The sequence below is a fragment of the Bos taurus genome, chromosome Y (genome assembly GCF_002263795.3).
Source record: "Bos taurus isolate L1 Dominette 01449 registration number 42190680 breed Hereford chromosome Y, ARS-UCD2.0, whole genome shotgun sequence".
Classification (NCBI taxonomy): Eukaryota; Metazoa; Chordata; class Mammalia; order Artiodactyla; family Bovidae; genus Bos; species Bos taurus.
Genome location: NC_082638.1, coordinates 3,652,770 through 3,676,011, shown reverse-complemented (window position 1 = coordinate 3,676,011; position 23,242 = coordinate 3,652,770). Strand labels below are relative to the sequence as shown.

Here is a 23,242-nt window from a genome sequence, read left to right as displayed (position 1 = left end):
GTTCTGCTTAGATGGGATAGAAAGGAGTCTGGTAACGTTCAAGAAGCAGGGCGTGGTCAGCTCATGGACATCCTTCTGATGAGATGGTGATGCAGTAATCGCAAGTCAGCAGCAACAACTTTCGTGTCCAACTCTTCTGCAGTCTCTGTGCTTGTGGGCAGCATGAACTTAATTTATCCCACCTGGCGGGCTTTTAATAAATGCTGAACAGCCTGGAGAATCCCAGGGACGGGGGAGTCTGGTGGGCTGCTGTCTACGGGGTTGCACAGAGGCAGACACGACTGAAGCGACTTAGCAGCAGCAGCAAACAGCTCAAAGACTGGGCTCAGAATATTATCTGTAGCACTTGATTGTGTGTGTGCTAAGTTGCTTCAGTCGTGTCCAACTCTTTGCGACCCCATTGGCTGTAGGCTCCTCGGTCCATGGGATTCTTCAGGCAAAAATACTGGAGTGGGTTGCCATGCCCTCCTCCAGGGGATCTTCCCAACCCAGGGATTGAACCTGCGTCTCTTATGTCTCCTGAATTGGCAGGTGGGTTCTTTACCTCTAGTGCCACCTGGGAAGCCATTCTATCCCGTGAGGAGGAACTAAAGGCCCTTGACTTTGTGTAATGGCTAAAGCATTATTATTGTTGTCTTGCTTGACTATTTTCCTTTCCTTCTGCATTTCCTCACATGTCTGATTAAATGCATCCTTGGACTAAAGTTTTTGTACAGAAGCAAGGCAGGGTGAGGCAGGGGGTGGGGGATGATTTCTGGGAAGGCCTCACGGGGTCCTTGCTTGGTTACGCCTCCAATGGGAAGCCAGACCCCTGTGGAGTTTGCAGGAACGCAGGCACCTCGAGTTTTCCCAGGTCTGTACCATGAAGTCCCTGATTCAGAATCCTGGTGATAGGAAACACCATGATCTCCTGGTAACCAGGAAGGGTTAATTGTGAATTTATGCTGAATGTGGTGTTGGAGAAGACTCTTGAGCATCCCTTGGACAGCAAGGAGATCCAACCAGTCCATCCTAAAGGAAATCAGTCTTGAGTGTTCATTGGAAGGACTGATGCTGAAACTGCAATACTTTGGCCACCTGATGCGAAGAACTGACTCATGGAAAAGACCCTGATGCTGGGAAAGATTGAAGGCGGGAGGCGAAGGGGACGACAGAGGATGAGATGGCTGGATGGCATCACCGACTCAATGGACATGGGTTTGAGCAAACTCTGGGAGTTGGTGATGGACACGGAAGCCTGGTGGGCTACAGTCCATGGGGTCGCAGAGAGTTGGACACAACTGAGTGACTACACTTTCTTTTTTATTGTGCTGTCCTAAGTCTCTTCAGTCGTGTCTGACTCTTTGTGTGATCCTGTGGGCTGTAGCCCTGCAGACCCCTCTGTCCATGGGGTTCTCCAGGCAAGAATACTGGAGCGGATTGCCGTGCCCTCCTCCAGGGGATCTTCCCTACCCAGGGATCAAAGCCAAGTCTCTTACACCTCCTGCGTTGGCAGGTGGGTTCTTGACCACTAGTGCCACCTGGGAAGCCCGTTCATTTTTTAATTAGAATGTTGAAATGTGATCATCTTGCATTCTGAATCTGGATTCTAAAATAACTAAGCACAAGTACCAAATCTAAACGTGATTAGTAAAGAATGTTAAGGAAATGGCGAAGGCTTTGCTTTCAAAATACAATAGTCACCTTAGGGAGTAACACACAAACACAGCCTCCAGAATCAAGTCCCTTCCTGGTTCCACCACCTTGTCTGGGATTCACTGGCCTTCCTTGCAGTGAGCAGAGGGACCTTGGACTCAGTAACATCTCTACCCAGTCAGGGAAACGTGGGCACTCACCCATCCTTCTCACCTGGGCGGTTCAGGTTCTAGGTCACCCCTACCTTGTCACAACGGAACACAGCTACTCTTTATCCCTCCAGTTCAGTTCAGTTGCTCAGTTGTGTCTTGACTCTTTGTGGCCCCATGGACTGCAGCATGCCAGGCCTCGTTGTCCATCACCAACTCCCGGAGTTTATTCAAACTCATGTCCATTGAGTTGGTGATGCCATCCAACCATCTCATCCTCTGGTGTCCCCTTCTCCTCTTGCCCTCAATCTTTCCCAGCATCAGGGTCTTTTCAAATGAGTTAGCTCTTTTCATCAGGTGGCCAGAGGATTGGAGTTTCAGCTTCAGCATCAGTCCTTCCAATGAACACCCAGGACTGATTTCCTTTAGGATGGACCGGTTGGATCTCCTTGCAATCCAAGGGACTCTTCAAGAGTCTTCTCCAACACCACAGTTAAAAAGCATCAATTCTCTGGCGCTCAGCTTTCTTAACAGTCCAACTCTCACATCCATACATGACCACTGGAAAAACCATAGCCTTGACTAGACGGACCTTTGTTGGCAAAGTAGTGTCTCTGCTTTTTAATATGCTGTCTAGGTTGGTTATAGCTCTCCAAGCTCTTCTCAATTTTTGTAGTAATCTCAGATGAGATAAAGAGTTGGGTCAGAGAAACAGAGAAAGGAATCGAGGTGACTCAATGAGAAGATGGTGTGAAAAGTTCTGTGACTGAACTGCTTCTGGCGAGACATTTTTTCCATCCGCTGATCAAAAGAAGCAGTTTCCAGAACTCTTAAAACAATTGATGCTGCCTCTGCAGAGTCTCTCACATCTGGCCACATCTCCATCTGATATTCTTAACCTGTGCGCCAGCCAAGCTCTGGCATTCTGGAACATTTGGATTGCCAATGGTCCTCTTAGAACATGGAGCAGCTGTTTATTTCTTACGACACCTCCAAGTGTCCTGCACTTTGTGACCTGTTGACTGTCTCAAAGACCCGAATTGACTTTGGGAAGCTCCTCTTTACTGAGACAGAGCTACACAGTGGGCTCTTGTTTTCCTTGTTGTTTCATCGCTTTAGTCGTGTCTGACTCTTTGCAACCCCATGGAGTGTAGCCTGCCAGGCTCCTCTGTCCATGGGTTTCTCCAGGCAAGGATACTGGAGTGGGTTGCCATTTCCTCCTCCACGGGATCTTCCCAACTCAGGGATCGAACCAGAGTCTCTTTCATTGGCAGGATGGTAAATGTCAGATTGGTAGCTGTGGATCGGAGTGTTGGCTGGAAATGGAGAGTGTGGCCTGGAGATGCCTATTCAGGAGACCTCAGAAATTATAGGCGTTTTAAAGTTATGAGACTGAATCAGAGTTTCAAGAGAAACGAGTGTACGTAGAGAAGCAGGTGTGGTCACTGAAAAATAAGGAGGAAAGGGAGGAAAGAACGAGCGGAAGAGAGAGACATAGAAGGAGTAAAACTTGTGTAATCCAGAACCATCGTGCCAATTATTTACAACAGGAGTGGTTTCTCTTCCTTCCAGTGGTGAGTTGGTTTTTGCCCGGCTTTCCTGCCACATCATCCTCATTCTAGAATCCAAGCCGAGGGGGCCCAGGAGACCAGGCTGACCACACTTGGGAAATAAGCAGTCATCCCTCAAGCTTCTGCTCAGATGTGGGATGTGTCATGTTGAGAGAGTCAATTTCTAAGCAGGTTGATAAGACGTCCAGAGTCCCCATGGAGGAGAGAGGGGTCTGGAGCTCTCGAGGAGGAGATAAGGGGTCTGAAATCCTCAAGGAGGAGGAAAGGACAAAGGTTTTCATCGACATTCCTTAGTCTTAGTCACTTTCCTTGTGGCTCAGCTGGTTAATAATTCACCTGCAATGCAGAAGACCTGGGTTCGATCCCCGGGTTGGGAAGATCCCCCAGAGAAGGGAAAGGCTACCCCCACTCCAGTATCCTGGCCTGGAGAATCCCATGGACTGTATAGGCCATGGGCTGGCAAAGAGTTGGACACGATTGATAGACTTTCACTTTCTTTCTAGTCTTAGTTACATAAAACATTTTTTTCTTTAAGCTGCTATTTACAGAACAAGCCAAGTAGGTTTCACCTCTGTACTAAGGATTAGGTAACAGCAAGGTAGCCTTGCTTGAGGACAGTTTCTCCTTCTTGAGAACCTTCTGACTAATCCTGTCATCTTCAAATGCATATTATGGGAGTGGGCCTGGTAAGATCTTTCTATTGTTAGTTCTAATCCTCCGGTCTTAAAATATAAATGGTGGGAGTGGTTCTAGTAAGATCTTTACAACCTTGAGACATTCTTTTGATATATTGTAATAACCAATTTAAAAAGTATACAGCTCCCTTGCTAAGACTAACAAGGGGGGGCACTCTCTGTCCCCCTTCTGATGTTGATGTCAAAAGCTTTGTCTGTTCCTTTTTATACTTTAATAAAACTCTGCTACACAAAAGCTCTGGAGTGGTCAAGCCTGGTACCTGGTTTGTCCGGAAGCCAAATCTTCTTCTGGAGATCACGAGTCCACCACTGTTTACTGCAAGCTGTCAGTGTCCACGCTCAAACCTCTGGCTCCAGGCTGCAAGGAGCCAGCCAGTGGCTCTTGATGGAGACTATAAACAAGAGATGTGTTGCAGGAGGCATGCAATGCATGCAGTATTTCAGGGGGAAAAAACAGAATTAGGAATGACTGTGCTAAACGCAGCCGTTGAGAGTAACGATCCAGAGATCGCAGGTGACTGACCACTGTGACCGTCGCTTGAAGGTCACGGCGACGTCGCTTTGTTGGGACTAAAGCTGCTTTGAAGAGGCCTCCAAAGAGTCAAGAAAACCAACAGAAGAAACTCTGATCAAAGAATTGTGCCGTGTAAATAGCAGCACACGGGTGGGGCCATCTGTAACTGGGGTCGGAGGAGGGAAGGGTGTGAAGGGTGCAGGGTTTTGCCAGGTGCAGAAGGTTAGACAAGGTTTGTGGGATGAAGTGAAGAGAGGGGGTGAAGATACAGGATGGGAGACTTGCGTGATGGTCCTGTGGTTCAGCACGTCCACTGCGGGGGGGCGAGACTTCCATGCCTGCTGAGATCCTACGTGTTGCGTGGTCCAGCCAAAGGGAAAAAGAAAAGATACAGGATGAAAGAGACAACTGCTGCGTGATGTCAGCGAGTTCAGTGGGCTGGACGGTTCCCTGGAGTGGGGAGCTCACAAAGACGGGACCTTTCCACGCGTGCCTGAGACGCTCGGGGTGACGGGGACTCTTAGCTGAGATGCAGGAGGCTGGGCTGGTGGGACCTTTGGAGGAGGAGTATTCTGATTGCGTGTGCTTTCTCACATCTGTCCCTGAGAGCAAGGCTGTGGAGGGGCTGGCACAGAGAGCGTGGAACAGACCGTTAGGAGACAGGGTTGATGAGACTGTGGAGTGACAGGTGATGGAAAGAGGTCTGTGTCCTGCCCAGCAAGAGGGGAGGGCAGGAGCTGGAGGGAACCTTCCAGAAGGATGGATCCGCAATCTAATGTGGGCAGGCTCAAGGCAGGTAGGGGAGGGGAAAGGCTAGGAAGCTTCGTGCCCGATTGGTTACTTACGTACTTATTTTATACTGAAGTGTAGTTGAGTTACAATGTTATATGAGTTTCAGATGTACAGTGTAATGATTCGGTATTTTGTAGTTTATGCTCAATTCAATGTTGGCCATATTCTCTATGTCGTGTAATGTTGTTCAGTTGCACAGTCAAGTCTGACTCTTTGCCACCCCATGGACTGCAGCACACCAAGCTCCCCTGTCATTCATGAATTGGCTCAGACTCACGTCCATCGAGTCGGTGATGCCGTCCAGCCGTCTCATCCTCTGTCGTCCCCTTCTCCTCCTGCCCCCAATCCCTCCCAACATCAGAGTCTTTTCCAGTGAGTCAACTCTTTGCATCAGGTGGCCAAAGGATTGGAGTTTCAGCTTCAACATCAGTCCTTCCAATGAACATTCAGGACTGATCTCCTTTAGGATGGACTGGGTGGATCTTCTTGCAGTCCAAGGGACTTTCAAGAGTCTTCTCCAACACCACCGTTTGAAAGCATCCATTCTTCGGCGTTGCATTATACATCCTTGTTTCTCATTGATTTTACACATAGTAGTCTGTACTTCTTACAGCATCTTTCCCCTCCTGCCCAGTGGCAACCGCCAGTTTGTCCTCTGAGTTCGTGAGTCTCTTTCTGTTCGATTATATACCTTCATTTTACTTTCCAGATGTCGTAGAATAACAGAATATTTGCTTTTTGACATTCTCAAGACGTGATGCGAGTTTGTTCTGCTTCCTGCTGCTGTCATCATGTAAAATTCATCTCTTCTCCTCCCAGCTCCCCTCTCCCTTCTGAGCAATCAATGTGTTCTGGAATTTCTGGTCTGAATTATTAAATGATTCTCTCGGCCACTCCTCGTTAAAGAGCACACCTCTTTCATCACAGGATCAATTTTTTTTTTCTCTCTTCCCAAAAGCCACTTAGAGATGAAGACCCACTTAAGGAGATGGGTTGATCTTTAAAACTAGGTTATTGATGGCACGAATCGAGGACGTGGTGACTGGTGTCAATATCTGTCAGGGATTGGTTCTCTGGATTGAATGAAAGAGACAACCTTTCATGTTGCAGGTTATCCACAGTCTTTGGATGGTTTGCAAGATGAAAGTGATGCTTTCTGAGAACGCAGATGTTTAAAAAGAAATGGCAGCTTGCTCCAGTATTCTTGCCTGGGAAATCCCATGGACAGAGGAGCCTGGTGGGCTACCGTCCATGAGGTCGCAAGACTTAGACATGACTTAAGTGACTAAACTGTCTCAGCAGACATTAGGAAATGGGCAAGGAGGTTTACTGAGCTTCCTGTAGGTTGAAATGATTCACAGCCTCACAGATAAGTTTTATGCCTACAGTCCCCGCCGACCACTGTACCGGGCTACCTTCATTTTAATATTTGCGCGTGTGAAGGAAAATGTTCTGTGATTTGATGTTTCGTTTCCCTGACTGTGGTAACTACAGTAACGAGGAAGAAATGTCAGTAATGAAGAGACAAAATTATACTTAAGGTTATAGGTAAGGTTATCAGATGTTGCAGGGAGAGATGCTGTGTGTTGCGTTTTGGCCAGTTGGGTTGCTTCTGCTGTTTAGTCATGTCTGACTCTCTGCGACCCCGTGGACTGTAGCCCACCAGGCTCCTCTGTCTATGGGATTTTCCAGACAAGAACACCGGAGTGGGTTGTCATTGCCTTCTCCAGGGGATCTTCCCGACCTTTGGATTGATTGAATCCATCTCCTGCTTTGGCTACTATCGCCCCTGGAAAGCCTTTGTCAGTTGTACAGGAAGAGACTTTACAAATACTGGGTCTTCCCTGGTGGCTCAGCTGGTAAAGAATCCGCCTGCAACGTGGGAGACCTGGGTTCTATCCTTGAATTGGTAAGGTCCCCTGGAGAAGGGAAAGGCTACCCACTCTCGTATTCTGGCCTGGAGAATTTCATGGACTCTATAGTCCATGGGGTTGCATAGAGTCGGACATGACTGAGCGACTTTCACTTTCAAGTCTTGTTAAGAGCTTTCCATTACATTAGAACTTCAGCTTGGTTTTAACATTGATGGCATTAGTCTGGGGAAAATGGGAGTTTGTGGCTTAAAAGGTATTCACACCTGGTGGTGACCCGGATGGGAGTGTGTGCATGTGATGCTTTTATATCTGGTTATCAACATGAGCTGAATGTTGGGATTTGTCTCAATAATTAGTTCCATCAGTGGATGTAGGAAGCGAAAGTGAGAGGGTTGGTCGCTCAGTCGTGCCCAGCTCTGCGACCCCATGGGCTGTAGCCCATCATAACACAGTATGTACGGACAGGCTCCTCTGTCCATGGGATTTCCCAGGTAAGAATACAGGAGTGGGTTGCCATGCCCTCCTCCAGGGGATATTCCCACCCCAGGGATCGAACCTGGCTCTCCTGCACTGCAGGCGGATTCTTTATCACTGAGCCGCCAGGGTACATGTAATAAATGAAAGTGACAAATATCCTTCTAAGACTATTCCTTCCTACACGCTCTTTGCCAAGAGCGGTTTTAAGTCTCTGAAGCTTTAAATCTGTGGTTTATGAGACAGGGGAGAAGAAACACAGGGAAAATGAAAATGCAGACTAATTTAAGATTCATCAGTTGAAAAGAAGCAGTTCAATTCTGTGCACATCTACAGTAGCTCAGACATGAGTTGACTGTTCAAGTCTATCTGTTTATTGTATCATATGTATCTTTCTCAGAATGAACAATGTCCCAGCCTGAATGAACCCTTAGTATCCTGCTCAGAGCCAGGTCCTTCAAAAGGACAGTGTTGATAATCTGTTCAGTTCAGTCGCTCAGTGGTGTCTGAGTCTTTGTGATCCCATGGACCACAGCACGCCAGGCCTCCCTGTGCATCACCAATTCCCGGAGCTTGCTCAAACTCATATCCGTTGAGTTGGTGATGCCATCCAACCGTCTCATCCTCTGTCGTCCCCTTCTCCTCCTGCCCTCTGTCTTTCCCAGCATCAGGGTCTCTTCCAGTGAGACAGTTCTTTGTGATGTTGCTAAATGTTATAAATCTGGGACTTTTGTTAATTCTTTCTGAATTTGGGACTTATTGAATTGTAAATCACTCCAGGCTTTCTTTTTTCTGTAATACCTAGTAAGTCTAAAAAAAATATCAACTACTTATTTCTTTTCATTAAAAGATTGTTCTACTACTTTGCATATTTAGATATTTTTACTCAAGTTTAAAGTATAAAAGAAATATGCTATATATACATTGAAATGTACATTTTAATGTCTTTCAAGTTTATACGTATGCAAATTACTCCCTTGAGAAAACAGTATGTAAGATTTACATTCTTGAGCCAATATTATCAAAAACAGCTTTTAGACTGTACTTTTAACTCTAGTATTATTTTTTTTTTATAAAGAATTTTTTTTGTTTTGTTTTGTTTTTTGATGTGGACCATCTTTAAAGCCTTTACTGAATTTGCTGCAATTTTCCTTCTATTTTGTTTTTGCTTTTTTTTCTTTTTTTTTGTCCACAAGCCAGGTGGGACTCTTAGCTTCCCAGCCAGGGATTGAACCTGTACCCACCTGTACTGGAAGGGGAAGTTCCAACCACTGGTCTGCCAGGAAAGTGCTGGTTTAGTTTTCGCTTTACAAATGGTTGGAGGGGACATCCAGTCTCCCTGGAATCTCTCGTGGTCCATATCCCACCCTGGATTCCCTTCTCATTAGCATCCTCTGTTACTAAGGTACATCTGATACAAATAAGGAACCTGTCTGTGTGCGGTGTTAACTAACCACAGTTCACACAGCTTCCAGGTTGCCTCAGTCTCCATCCTTTGTGTGGGTCTGACCCAGGAGCCCACGGTCTAATGCCTTTATTCCTTGTAGCTCCGTGGGCAGCTCTTGTCTGTGACCGTCTCTCCTCCTTTGCTTGTCTTCTGGGACCCTGACGGTTTCGGAGGAGGACCGATCGGGTATCAAGTGGAATGTCCCCGCATCGGGGTTTGTGTGGCACTTGGACTGGAGTTGGGGGTGTGGAGCTGAAACCCACAGAGGTGCAGTGCCCATCTGCTCACATGGCAGCCAGAGGGCTTTGCCCTCATGGCCCATGGTGTGACCTTCATCGCCCGGCCAAGGTCGTCTTCCTTGGGCCCTCCACCATGGAGGGACTTCCCCCTTTGCCCGCCGTCCTCTTTAAAAGAAGGCTGTACTGTGTGTTCCTGGCTTCAGGATCGGGACTCACTGCTCTCTTCCTGTTCTTTGTCTACATCATTTGAAGGTTTTTTGCATGAGAGATTTGTCCATCTTCCCCTGTTTATTTATTTATTCAGTCATTTACTTGTGCCAATATGGAGTCAATAGATACTTTAATCTTTGGTTTAGAATCCAATATATATCAGGCATATATATATATATTATACGTTATATATTTTGACTTTATAATATGTATTATATATTTTGATTTTAACATGCTGGAGTCCTCAGAAACTAAATGTGGGCTTGCCAAGGAAATGAATTCTGTTTCTCTTGAGTAGATCTCACAAGCACCTCCAAGGTCATGTGCATTTTTTTTCCTTCTTTATTTTGTAGAAGTGTGCACGCGTGCTAAGTCAGTGCAGTCGTGTCCAACTAGGTGAGACCCCATGGACTGTAGCCCGCGAGGCTTCTCTGTCCATGGGATTCTCCAGGCAAGGATACTGGAGTGGGTTGCCATGCCCTCCTCCAGGGGATCTTTGCCCAAATGTGCTGTTGCCAGTGAGCCTGGTACCTCTGTCTCTTCTTGCCTCTATAGAACTCTTGCGTTAAAGTCGACATTCTTCTCTGATGCTTTGATGTTTTCTTGTTGTTCAGTCGCTCAGTCGTGTCTGACTCATTGCAACCCCATGGACTGCAGCACGCCAGGCTTCCCTGTCTTTCACTGTCTGCCGGAGTTTGCTAAAACTCATTTGCATTGAGTCAGTGATGCTATCTAACCATCTCATCGTCTGCCGCCTCTTTGCTGCTAGAGACATTGCTATAACTCCTCAATGGCTCTTGGTCTGTTCGTTGGGGTTGTGCTATTCCCAATGTGGCTTGGCAGGTGAGAGTGTGGATATCTACCCTTCCTCCAATTGAGTGAAAGCCTTTAGTGTTCCTTTTCTGCTTCAGAACAGTTATTCTCTGCTTCTTGACCTTGGAGCTCCAGGACGCAGGTACCCGTTAGGGCATGCTGGAATCTTGCCTGGCTTATTTCTGAAACCTTTCCCTTTCCGGATTCATTGCTTTAATTACCGAACCTGTTAACAGCAGGTCTGCGAAGGGTTTGCAGTCCCAAGAGAAAGCATTCCTCTCAAAAGAGAAATAGACCATAGGTTCAGCCATGGTGTTTGTGAATTCTTATGTTTTACGCGCTTGCGGATTTTTGTTGTTGCTTTTTTTTTCCCACCCAGACTGCTCAGAGAAGAAACCCAAAATGCACGTATGGCAAATATATGTCTGATATTTGCTGCTGTGGAAACTCTGAGTTTATGAATAATGTGCCCAAAGGTTAAAGATCAGGAGATTTAAAAGAAGAACACAGCCACGAATCGATAACGTACGCAGATTTTGTTCATTAGCCCTAGCAAGTCAGCGAATACAGGCAAACGTGTCAATAGATCCCAGGATAATGAGAGTTGGGTCCTGTCCTCCTGTTTAACCCCCTCCTTCTGTATGTCTTTCCCTTTACTGGCTTCACCTGCACATCACTCTTGTCTCTTAAGTCAGCAGACCCCAGGCTTTTTGGTCCCAGCGACCGTTTTTGTGGACGATACCGTTTCCAAGGACCAGGGGTCGGTGGTAGTTTCCTGATGCTTCGAGCATGTTCTGTTTATCGGGCACTTTATTCTTAACGGAAGATGCTGCTGCTGATCTGACTGGAGGTACTGGTCAACGGCATGGAAATCGGGGACCCCTGTTTTATGTGATTTGGTGGTTCAAGCCGCATGTACAGTGTACAGCCAGGTGTTACTTGGTTTCAGAATGTTTACAACATTGTCATTGTGATGCATAGGGTGTTAAGAGCTCTTGATACAAGGGAAGAGAAACAATAAATAAATACTAAAAAAAACCCCAAAAAACCCCAAAGTTCCTCTTGTGCAGCTTTTAAGACAAATGACACATTTGGGAAACCACATCTTAGTTGATCTTGGACACAGCCTGGAGGGCTTCCTGGAGGAAGCACATTATGGCAAAACCTGAAAGATAAGAAGGGAGGCCGTGAAAACCCACACACTGAATTATGTAGTCAGTGCGTTGAATGCTACGGAAAAGGGATTTCTCCAACTAAGCATTATGTTTCCTCTCTCTTTTTTTTTTAAAACCTTATTTTCTCTCTGTTGTTTTAAATTGAATGGAAGATTGTTTAAATTCTGTGTGTGCTAAGTCGTGTCCAACTCCTTGTGACCCCACGGACCGTAGTTTACCAGGCTCCTCTGTCCACGAGTATGTCCAGGCAGGAATACTGGAAAGGGGTGCCATTTCTTTCTCCAGGGGATCTTCTGACCTAGGGATTGAACCCATGTATTCTACAATAGCAGGTGGATTCTTTACCACTGAGCCACCAGGGAAGCCCAAATTAACTGTACTCCGATATAAAACAAACAAAAAAATAAAGTGAGAAAACATAAGAGCTAAGAAATGATTTAAGAACGTGTAAAAATTCTAAATCCCCTTCCTTTCCACAAAGCATCTTCCTTCTCAAGTGTTTTCAGATCCCCTTCGGTAGACCTGAGTTACCAAAGGTATTATTCAGAGTCTTGGTGGTCGGTGGTCAAGTGGATATAAGATGTGCAGAGAAAGGCAGTGTAGCCTGGACGTTAGGCAGTGTCTGTGGCAAGAAGTCACATTCAGTGTTTTCCATATGATTTGTCTCTGTCCCTTGCTTCTGAAGACTTACACATGGGTGGTACCTAGAGAAGATGCTACAAGTTGAAAAATAAGTGTGGTACCCATTACATGAGCTGACTCACTGGAAAAGACTGTGATTCTGGGGAAGACTGAAGACCAAAGAAGGGGTTGACAGAGGGTGCGATGGTTGGGTGGCATCCCCGACTCGATGGGCATAAGTTTGATTAAACTCCTGGAGCTAGTGATGGACAGGGAACCATCGCATGCTGCAGTCCATGGATCACAGAGTTGGACACGACTTAGAGACTGAATGACAACATTACAAGATGGCATTTCTTTGTAGAGAAAGGAGTTAGGTGATGAGTCTCCGTGTGAGTTGCTTAATTTTTTTGGACTGCACTTGCTGTTAGCTGTAACGTGTGGGTTCTTTAGTTATGACCTGTGGAATCTAGTTCCCTGCCCAGGGATTGAACCCAGGCCCTCTGCATATGGATCACAGAGTCTTAGCCACTGGACCACCAGGGAAGTCAGTGTGTAAATGAAGCTCCTGCTTCTTCACTGGGATGGATTTCCAAGGGACGATTCTGGGACTCTGTGATCGCCAGAGGAATATGCTGATTTCTCCCATTCATAGTAATGAAGTAAAATAGTACTTTATTTAATCAGACACATCAGACAACACTTTCTAAGTGCTAGAAGATTAGTAAACCCACTTATATCTTGGAAGGAAAGTTATGACCAACCTAGACAGCATAGTAAAAAGCAGAGACATTACTTCGCCAACAAAGGTCCGTCTAGTCAAGGCTATGGTTTTTCCTGTGGTCATGTATGGATGTGAGAGTTGGACTGTGAAGAAAGCTGAGCGCCGAGGAATTGATGCTTTTGAACTGTGGTGTTGGAGAAGGCTCTTGAGAGTCCCTTGGACTGCGAGGAGATCCAACCAGTCCATCCTAAAGGAGATTAGTCCTGGGTGTTCATTGGAAGAACTGATGCTGAAGCTGAAACTCCAGTATTTTGGCCACCTCATGGGAAGAGCTGACTCATTGGGAAACACCCTGATGCTGGGAGAGATTGAGGGCAGGAGAAGGGGACAACAGAGGATGGGATGGTTGGATGGCATCACCAACTCAGTGAACATGGATTTGGGTTAACTCCGGTAGTTGGTGATGGACAGAGAGGCCTGGCGTGCTGTGGTCCATGGGGTCGCAGAGTCGGACACAACTGAGCGATTGAACTGAAGTGAACATTTGTTCATGTCCAACCCTTTAGTCTGATATTCAAATTTATTTATTTTTGTTTTTTTTTTTCACCTCTCCCCCAGTGTTTGTTAGGAAGCTTTTCAAACATAACTAGAGAAAACCAAAGAATTCTGTGACTCACATACATACAGCTACTACGTAGATCCTACAATTAATATTTTGCTCTGTATGCTACCTCATGTGTCTCTCCACAGACTGCCTTTTAAAGAGGCCAAGTTTTATGATGGTTACAAAAGACACATCATCCAAGACAAAATAGCACAAGCTAGTTAAGTCAGAGAAAAAATAACCTGTATTTACACATATACGTGGAATCTAGAAAAATGGTCCCAGATGGACCCATTCGGAAGGCAGAGAGAGAGACGCTGATGTGGGGCATGTGGGTATGGAGACAAAGGGTTTTGGTAAAAGGCGGGTGGGATGAGTTGAGAGGTTGGGATTGACATAGACACTACGATACTGTGTGTAAAATAGACAGCTAATGAAAACTGCCTTACAGCACAGGGAGCTTTACTCAGAACTGCGTGCTGACCTAAATGGGAACCGAATGCAAAAAAGAGGGGATACTTGTATACCTACAGCTGATTCACTTTTCTGGACAGCAGAAACCGTTCATAGCATTGTAAAGCAACTATACTCCAATAAAAATTAAAAAAAAAAAAAAAAAGAAAAGAGGATTCCAGAGTCCTTAGAGTTTTTGCAGATAAATGGAACACTTAGGTCCGCATGTAAACCCACCCCACCGATGCTTATCGCTGCTTTTATTCATGCCTGCTAAAACTTGGGAGGAACGGAGAATAAACGCTGTCCCCCAGCAGTCCCACTCCTGGGCATATGCCCCAAGGAAACCAAAACTGAAAAAGACACGTCTCCCATTATTCACTCAGCACCGTTCACAGTATCTAGAACGTGGAAGCAACCTAGATGTCCATGGACAGATGAACGGATAAAGACGCTGCGGTCCATATACACAATGGAATATTACTCAGCCACCAAAAGGGACGTCTTTGAGTCAGTTCTAATAGGTGGATGAACCTAGAGCCTCTCATGCAGAGGGAAGTCAGAGAAAGATAAATATCGTATTCTCACGCATATATTTGGAATCTAGAAAAATGATACTGAAGAGTTTATTTACAGGCCAACAATGGAGAAACAGACATAGAGAATAGACTTATGGGCAGGGGGAGAGGGGAGGAGAGGGTGTGAGGTATGGAGAGAGTAACATGGAAACTTCCATCACCATATGTAAAAGGAAGAACCAATGGGAATTTGCGGTATGGCTCAGGAAAGTCAAATAGGGGCTCTGTGTCAACCTAGAGGGGTGGGATGGTGCAGGGAGATGGGATGGAGGTTCAAAAGGGAGGGGATATATGCATACCTATGGCTGATTCATGCTGAGGTTTGACAGAAAACAAGAAAAATCTGTAATGCAATTATCCTTCAATTAAAAAATAAATTAAAACCGCAACAAGAAAAGCAATTTGGGAGCAATCAAGAATGGCCCTCTGGTAAATGAAAGGGTAAATAGTGGTCCATGCCCCCAGTGGGATGGGACTCATTGCTCAAGAGAAATGTGCTATCAAGCCATGAAGAGTCATGGAGGAAGCTTAAATGCGTACGACTGAGTGTGAAAAGCCAGCCTCAAAAAGGCAAAAAACTATGATATGACAGTGAAGAGACTGGTTAAGTTTTAGAGCAGGGATGAAGAAGGGGAGTATAGAGGAGTTTTAGGTCCTTTTGCTATTTATTTATTTTTAATCTCTCGACTGTTCTTCGCAGCCTGCAAGATCTGACTTCCCTGACCGGGAGTCAAGCTGGTGCCCCCTACATAGGAGCACAGAGTCTTAACTGCTGGATCGCCAGGGAAGTGCCCATTTCGTCTGCTTTAGACTTGCTCATACACAGTCTGAATGCAAGACTCTTGGAAGGCACGGTCTTTGGGCTCACGGTTTGACTCCCTTTCACACCCAGTTTAAGCATATTATTCCATATACCAAGTTTTCTGTGAACACACACACACACACACACACACACACGGCTGTGAGTTAAGGGCCTAAAAAACCGAGACAGACACTTGCAGACATTTGTAAAGTAACGTTGATTAAATGCTCTAAAGCGATTTGGTTTTGCTAATCTGGTTTCCGCTCCCACACACACACACACACACACATTATTCTTCCAGTTCAAGCAGGACAGCTATCTCGCCACTTTGTTTCCATCCCTACCTTGAAGGGACGCCAGAGGACGAGACGGTTGGATGGCATCACCCACTCGATGGACATGAGTTCAAGCAAGCTCCCGGAGTTGGTGATGGACAGGGAGGCCTGGCGTGCTGCGGTCCATGTGGGTCGCAAAGAGTCAGACGCGACTGAACGACAACTCTTGTCCATTCCCGCGCTAGATCTGCCCGTTCTATGGGATCGATGCCTGAGGTTCTTTTTGCTCTCCTCCATCTTCATGATACAAGTTGTTATTTGCATCTCACCCACCATGCATTGTGGTTTACAAGTGTCTCCTTGTCTGCTAAGGCGCTCAGCCCTGTCCGACTCTTTGCAACCCAATGGACAGCAGCCCACCAGGCTCCTCTGTCCATGGGATTCTCCAGGCCAGAATACTGCAGTGGGTTGCCATCTCGTCCTCCAGGGGATCTTTCTCACTCAGGGATAGAACCCGGGTCTCCTGTGTCTCCTGCATTGCAGGCAGACTCTTCACCCACTGAGCCATCACGGAAGCCCACATGTGTCTAGCTCCCAGCAACAGTGCGTGTCCCCCAGAAATACACAGAGAAGGAGGGGAGACGGGAACTCTGGGTCTGTCCAGTTTGTCTGACTTCCATCATCCTGTAGTTATACATGCTTTCTCTCTACTTGTCTTAACACTTCTCTCATCACGCAAACACTCCCAGAGCAAATCTAGGTCCTGGAGGCCTTCCTATCGGTATTTTATTTTTTTCTCAGAAAGGCTTTCAGGATGCAAGTCAGAGAAGATGGGGAAGCAAGCATGCAAGGTATGAACACCCTGAGATACAATCCTCCAGACTAAGTTAAGAGCGCATGCATAGTTAGAGATGGTCCAACCTGTAAAGGTAGGTACCTGGAGGAGGAGATGGCAACCCACTCCCGTATTCTTGCTGGGAGAACCCCGTGGACAGAGGAGCCTGGCGGGCTGCAGTCCGTGGGGTCACAGGAGTTGGACGTGACTGAGCGACTGAGCACAAAGTTGGCTTTCAGAAATACACTGCATATGTATTTCTCCACGTGCAGTACTGTGTGAAGCCCTCAGTGAGGATGAGAAAGACAGTAACAGCTTTAACAACTCCGCAATCGCTTTGCTTTCATGTTTTTTACACTTAATGCGTGTTTTTTCTTTTCACTTTTTAGTTTCCATCGGCGTACAGCCAATTAACCATCTTATGGGTGTTTCAGGTGAACAGCAGAGCGACTCAGCCGTGCATAAACATACATCATGAGATATAAGATTTCTTTCTAGAAATGCGTATTTGTAGAAATGTGTCCGTACTTGAACGTTCCAAGAATGCGTTCAAGCTGCTTAAGAATAAGTAGGAAGTAAATGAGCTGCCGTGACAGCCGGCTCAAGAGGTGACTTTCACAGGAAACATTAGCAATTTTGAAATCTAAAATGGAGATCTAGGTAGTTTCTGAAAATACTGAATCGCTTTTCCAATTAATCCGTTGTATTGAGGTGTAGTTGGTTTACAGTGTTATCTTAGTTTCTGCTTTACAGCCCAGTGACTCGATGATACGAATATATGCATTTTCTTTTTTTTCTATTCTTTTCCACTGTATTTTATCACAGTGTGTGAGGTACAGTTTCCAGTGTTGTGCAGAAGGTCCTTGCTGTTGGTCCATCCTGAGCAGTAATTTGCACATGTAGACAGTCCGTGGCTCCCATCTTCCTTGTGTAGATTTTAAAGTGAGTCAGAGTGTATATGGGGCTTCCCTGGTAGCTCAGTTGGTAAAGAATCCGCCTGCAATGCTGGAGACCCTGGTTTGATTCCTGGGTTGGGGAAGATCTGCTGGAGACGGGGTAGGCTACCCACTCCAGTATTCTTGGGCTTCCCTGGTGGCTCAGATGGTAAAGAATCTACCTGCAGTGCAGAAGACTTGGGTTCGATCCCTGAGTTAGGAAGATCCCCTGGAGAAGGGAATGGCTACCCACTCCAGTATTCTGGCCTGGAGAAGTCCATGGACTGTGTAGTCCATAGGGTCAAAAAGAACTGGACACAACTGAGCGACTTTCACTTTCATTTTTTCAGTTTCAAGAGTGTATACACACACATACACAAATGTATGTGTGTAGCTGCTGCCGCTAAGTCGCTTCAGTCGTGGCCAACTCTGTGTGACCCCATAGACGGCAGCCCACCAGGCTCCCCCGTCCCTGGGATTCTCCAGGCAAGAACACTGGAGTGGGTTGCCATTTCCTTCTCCAATGCATGAAGGTGAAAAGTGAATGTGAAGTCGCTCAGTCGTGTCTGACTCCTACCGACCCCATGGACTGCAGCCCACCAGGCTCCTCCGTCCATGGGATTTTTCCACACAGAGTACCGGAGTGGAGTGCCATTGCCTTCTCCGATACACACAGCACTCACTCACAAATCTACATACCACATACGTACACACACCCCACGTTCATCCACCCATTCCCCTCACTCACAAAGGCATCCCTCACCCACAGTCACACCACACACACACCTCCACACCCCTCAGACACATGTACTCTGTAGCTGTTTTTTGCTATAGGCACCGAATTTTGGAATAAGTGCTATATACCAGCGTCATGGTTTGGTCAGTAGCACCCTAAGGGTTCACGTACTGTGAATGTGGTGTGGATTTCCCTGTAGTGCTGAACCGTGAAGTGTCGATGTCTAAAAATAAAATTGGGCAACCTTTTGGAAAAAAACCCTGACGTATCATGCGTTCATGTTAAAAATATTTACTGTATTGAAGTGCAGTTGATTTACTGTGCTGTACTGACTGAGCTATGAGGGAAGCCCATACTTGATTTACACTGTCCTGTTAATTCCTCCCGTATGGCTTTGTGACTCAGGTATACATCCATGATTTTTCGTATTCTTTTCCAGGATGGTTTATCACAGAATATTGAACAGAGTTCCCTGTGCTCTACAGTAGGACCTTGCTGTTCATCTGTCCTATATGTAGGAGTTTATATCCGCTAACCCCAAATTCCCAGTCCACCCTCCTCCCTGGGCAGATTTTAAAGTGAGTAGGAGTATGTGTGTGTGTGTGTATATATATATATATATGTGTGTGTGTGTGTGTGCGTGTGTATACAGCTGCTGCTGCTGCTAAGTCACTTCTATTGTGTCCGACTCTGTGTGATCCCATAGATGGCAGCCCACCAGGCTCCCCACCCAGTCCCTGGGATTCTCCAGGCAAGAACACTGGAGTGGGTTGCCATTTCCTTCTCCAATGCATGAAAGTGAAAAGTAAAAGGGAAGTCGTGTCCAGCCCTCAGTGACCCCACGGACTGCAGCCCACCAGGCTCCTCCGTCCATGGGATTTTCCAGGCAAGAGTACGGGAGTGGGGTGCCATTGCCTTCTCCGGTACATACAGCACTCACACACAAATACATGTACACATACGACATGCATACATAGACACCACATTTAATCACCCATTCCACTTATGCATAAAGACAGCCTTCACACGTAATCACGCCACACCCACAGACACAGGCACAGGCACACACAGACACACACGTACCCCTCACAAACATGTACTCTGTAGTTTTTGTTTGCTGTAGGCACTGAATTTTGGAATAAGTGTAATATACCAACCTCATGGTTTGGTAAGGAGCACCTTAATGGTTCACATACTGCAAAGATGGTATGGATTTTCCCTGTAGTGCTGAACCATGACGTGTTGGTGTTTAGAAATAAAATTGGTTTGCAGTTTGAAAGAAAATGGTGACGTATTATCTGTGTACTTTAAAAAAAATTTTACTTTACTGAATGATCGGTTCAGTTCGGTCACTCAGTCGTGTCCGACTCTTTGTGACCCCAGGGACTGCAGCCCGCCAGGCTCCTCTGTCCACGGGGTTGTCCCGGCAAGAATACTGGAGCAGGTGGCCGTCTCCTCCTCCAGGCACCTACCTTTACAGGTGGACCGTCTCTGACTACGCCTGCGCTCGTAGCTGAGTCTGGAGGGTTATATCTGAGGGCATTCATCTCCTGTGTGTTTCCTCTATGGCATTCACAGAGATTTTGCACGGCATGTGCTGAACTAGGTGGGGAAGGCATATACCTTGCTTAAAAGGTGGGGAAAACAAAACTGAGATGCAGGATACACGATCTTGTTCCCAGTAAGGAAGCAAAGACGGGACTCTTGGCTTCACACGGACTGCATCCCAGTGCTAGCTGATCATTTTTCCAGGATCCACTAGGTCCTCCATGCTGAAGGCTTCAGTCACACTGAAAGTGAAGTGAAGGTGTTGGTCACTCAGTTGTGTCTGAGTCTGAGACCCCATGGACTGTAGGCAGAGATACAGAAATATAGAGATGGATGGATAGGTAGATGGATAGATATTGTGAGTGTATTGCATTTGTTAATCACTCAGTGGTGTCCGACTCTTTGTGACCCCACGGACTGTAGATAGATAGAGATATAGAGGTAGATAGATAGATAGATATTTCTATAGATATCCATATCTGTCTATCTGTGTGTGTATGTGTTGTGTCTGTTAGTCAGTGGTGTTCAACTCTTCACGACCCCATGAACTGCAGCCCACCAGGCTCCTCTGTCCATGGGATTCTCCAGGCAAGAACATTGGAGTGGGTTGTCATTCCCTTGTCAGGGGGATCTTCCCAACCCAGTGATCGAACCCAGGTCTCCCACATACAGGCAGATTCTTTTCCATCTCAGCCACCAGTGAAACTCACTCAGTCGTGTCAGACTCCTTGCAACCCCATGGACTGTACAGTCCATGGAAATCTCCCGGCCAGAACACTGGAGTGGGTAGCCGTTCCCTTCTCCAGGGGATATTCCCAACCCAGGTCTCCTGCATTTCAGGCAGATCCTTTTCCATCTGAATCACCAGTGCAAGTGACTCAGTCATGTCCAACTCTGCGGCCCCGTGGACTATACAGTCCATAGGATTCTCCAGGCCAGAATACTCAAGTGGGCAGCCATTCCCCTCTCAGGGGGATCTTCCCAACCCAGGAATCGAACCCAGGTCTCCTGCGTTTCAGGCAGATTCTTCACTAGCTGAGTTAGCAGGGAAGTCCAGGAAGAGTGCAGTGGGTGACCTATCCCTTCTCCGGGGATCTTCCTGGCCCAGGATTTGAACTGGGATTTCCTGCCTTGCAGGCAGATTCTTTATCAGCTGAGCCACCAGGGAAGCCCCTAAATACTGCTGATTGATACAGAGTATATAATTCAATCCAGTGCCAGTATTTGCAGAATATTGGTTGAGTACTTGGTCTACACTGGACTCGATGGTGTCAGTACTAGCTGATGACGTCGCAGTGAGCAGAACAGCTCTTGTCCCCATCTGCTTTGAAAGGCAGGTGCCTGGTGGTGGACTCATGTCACAAAGCAGTTGTGGGAATGAAGACATGTGTCTGCAATCGGTTAGCTCAGAAACCAACTAGGGAGGGAGCAAAAAGCAGGGTTATGCTGCCAACCACAGAGGTCATAGGAGAAAAGAAGCCCGTCTCTGAAGTGTTTTTACATCTTCTTCAAAGTCACCAAGTGCTCAGACCTTGGTAGAAATCGATAAATCAGGCTTGCTGATTTGCGTTGGGTCTCGTAGAGTATTCCACCAGTTATCATCAACTCTGAAATTAACCCACCGTGAGTGTGGATGGATTCATTTGCTCGCCTAAATGTCATCAGTGCCTCCTAGGCGTTCTCTGTGGAACTGCGCTCTGAAACTACAACATTGAACAAAGCAGTTTCGTACCTTCGATGGGTGGTTGTCATCCAGTGGTGGTTTTGCTCCCAGAGCACACTTGACCATGTCTTAGGGCAGATTGGATGGTCGTGACTGGGCTTTACTCACAACATCTCAGCCAGAGATGCCTCTGAACACGAGATCATTCTCACGAGAATTAAGTATTCGACCCATAAAGAAGACACAGTGTGAGTACAGAAAGGAGTACTACTCAGCCGTGAAAGAGAATGAAATAAATGCCATTTGCAGCAACATTGATGGACCTAGAGATTATCGTACGGAGTGAAGCCAGTCCGACAGAGACACACAAATGTTATGTGGTATCGCTTATATGTGGAATGTAAAATTCTCTGAAAATAGAAGGACACTCACAGACAGAGAACAGGTTTGTGGTTGTCAACGGGGAGGGGGCAGGGACAGAAATAGATGGAAAATTTCAGCTTTGCAGATACAAACTATTATATATAAGGATGGGTAAACAATGAGGTTCTACAGTATAGGACAGGGAACTCGATTCAATATCGTGTCATAAACCATAATGGAAAAGAATATTAAAAAAGAATATATGTGTGTGTATATATATATACATCCAGGATCTCAGGGTACCGGTGCAGTTCAAGGGCAAAGGTAGAGATGGCCAAGGGGGAAAGTATATAGAAAAGCAGAGAGGGGTCAGATTTCTGGATTTTCCCAGCCATTAATAATATGGGACACTGATATGATTCTCTGGACCCCTGTCCTCTCTCCTTTAATAATAATCAGTGTCTGGATCACCATTTTTTGCTGTCTTTTGTTCCCGTGGTTCAGTCGCTGAGTCGTGTCTGACTCTGTGACCCGAGGGACTGCAGCCAGGCCTTCCCTGTCCTTCACCCGTTTGCTCAAACTCATTTCCATCGAGTCCGTGATGCCATCCAACCATCTCATCCTCCGTCGCCCCTTTCTCCTCCCACCTTCCATCTATCCCAGCATCAGGGTCTTTTCCCGTGAGTCCGTCAAAATTATTGGAGCTTCAGCATCACTCCTTCCAATGAACACCCAGGACTGATCTCCTTTATGATGGACTGGTTGGATCTCCTTGAGCTTCTCCAACACCACAGTTCAAAAGCATCCATTCTTCGGTGCTCAGCTTTCTTCATAGTCCAACTCTCACATCCACTCATGACTACGGGAAAAACCGTAGCTTTGACTGTATGGACTCGTTGTCCACTCCCATCTAAGCCAATGACAGACCCTGGGCATGCAAGCAAAGATAAAAAATGGTGCCTGGGGAAGGGACTTGGTGTTCTCTGAAGACCCTGGCTGGGCTACACCCATGGATCTCAGAAGTCTGTAATTTCATGACCATCACTTATTCTTTCCTAGCTTTCCACTGGGCTCTTTACTTCCCACATTTTAGGTCCAAGCCACTGAGTCCTCACTGTGGAGGTGTTTCCTTTAGCCTTTGTTTTCCCCGCATTTCCAAAGTCAGATGGCAAAGAAGGAAACCTTGTCACTCAGGCCCCTGAAATGCTAGACGCGGATTCTTAAAGTGGCTTGTTGCAAAGAGCTCTGATTTGAGGGCTTCTGGCAGTTTTTTGTTTGAAGCCTGCTGTTGAACTGATTTGAAATGTCTGTGATCCTTCAGCTCTTTTGTATGGGTGATCTATGAACTGACACGTGACATGGAGTCTTTGAAAAACTCCCTTTTTCAGGTCGAGAGTACCCTTTATAAAGTCATCGTCTTAGAGCACCTGAAGGCCAAGGGTGTATTTGCTGCCGAGATGAATCTCTTTCTCTTTGTTTTTAGCTTTTCTCGACTTATTTCCTATCTTATTAAACCA

The 23,242-nt window shown here is 46.3% G+C and overlaps 1 protein-coding gene across 2 annotated transcripts in view; it reads left to right on the top strand.

Moving 5' to 3' along the window:
* The window catches only part of LOC100300059 (neuroligin 4 X-linked), a 394,985-nt gene that overhangs the window by 133,859 nt on the left and 237,884 nt on the right, over positions 1-23,242 (top strand). The window lies entirely within an intron of this gene.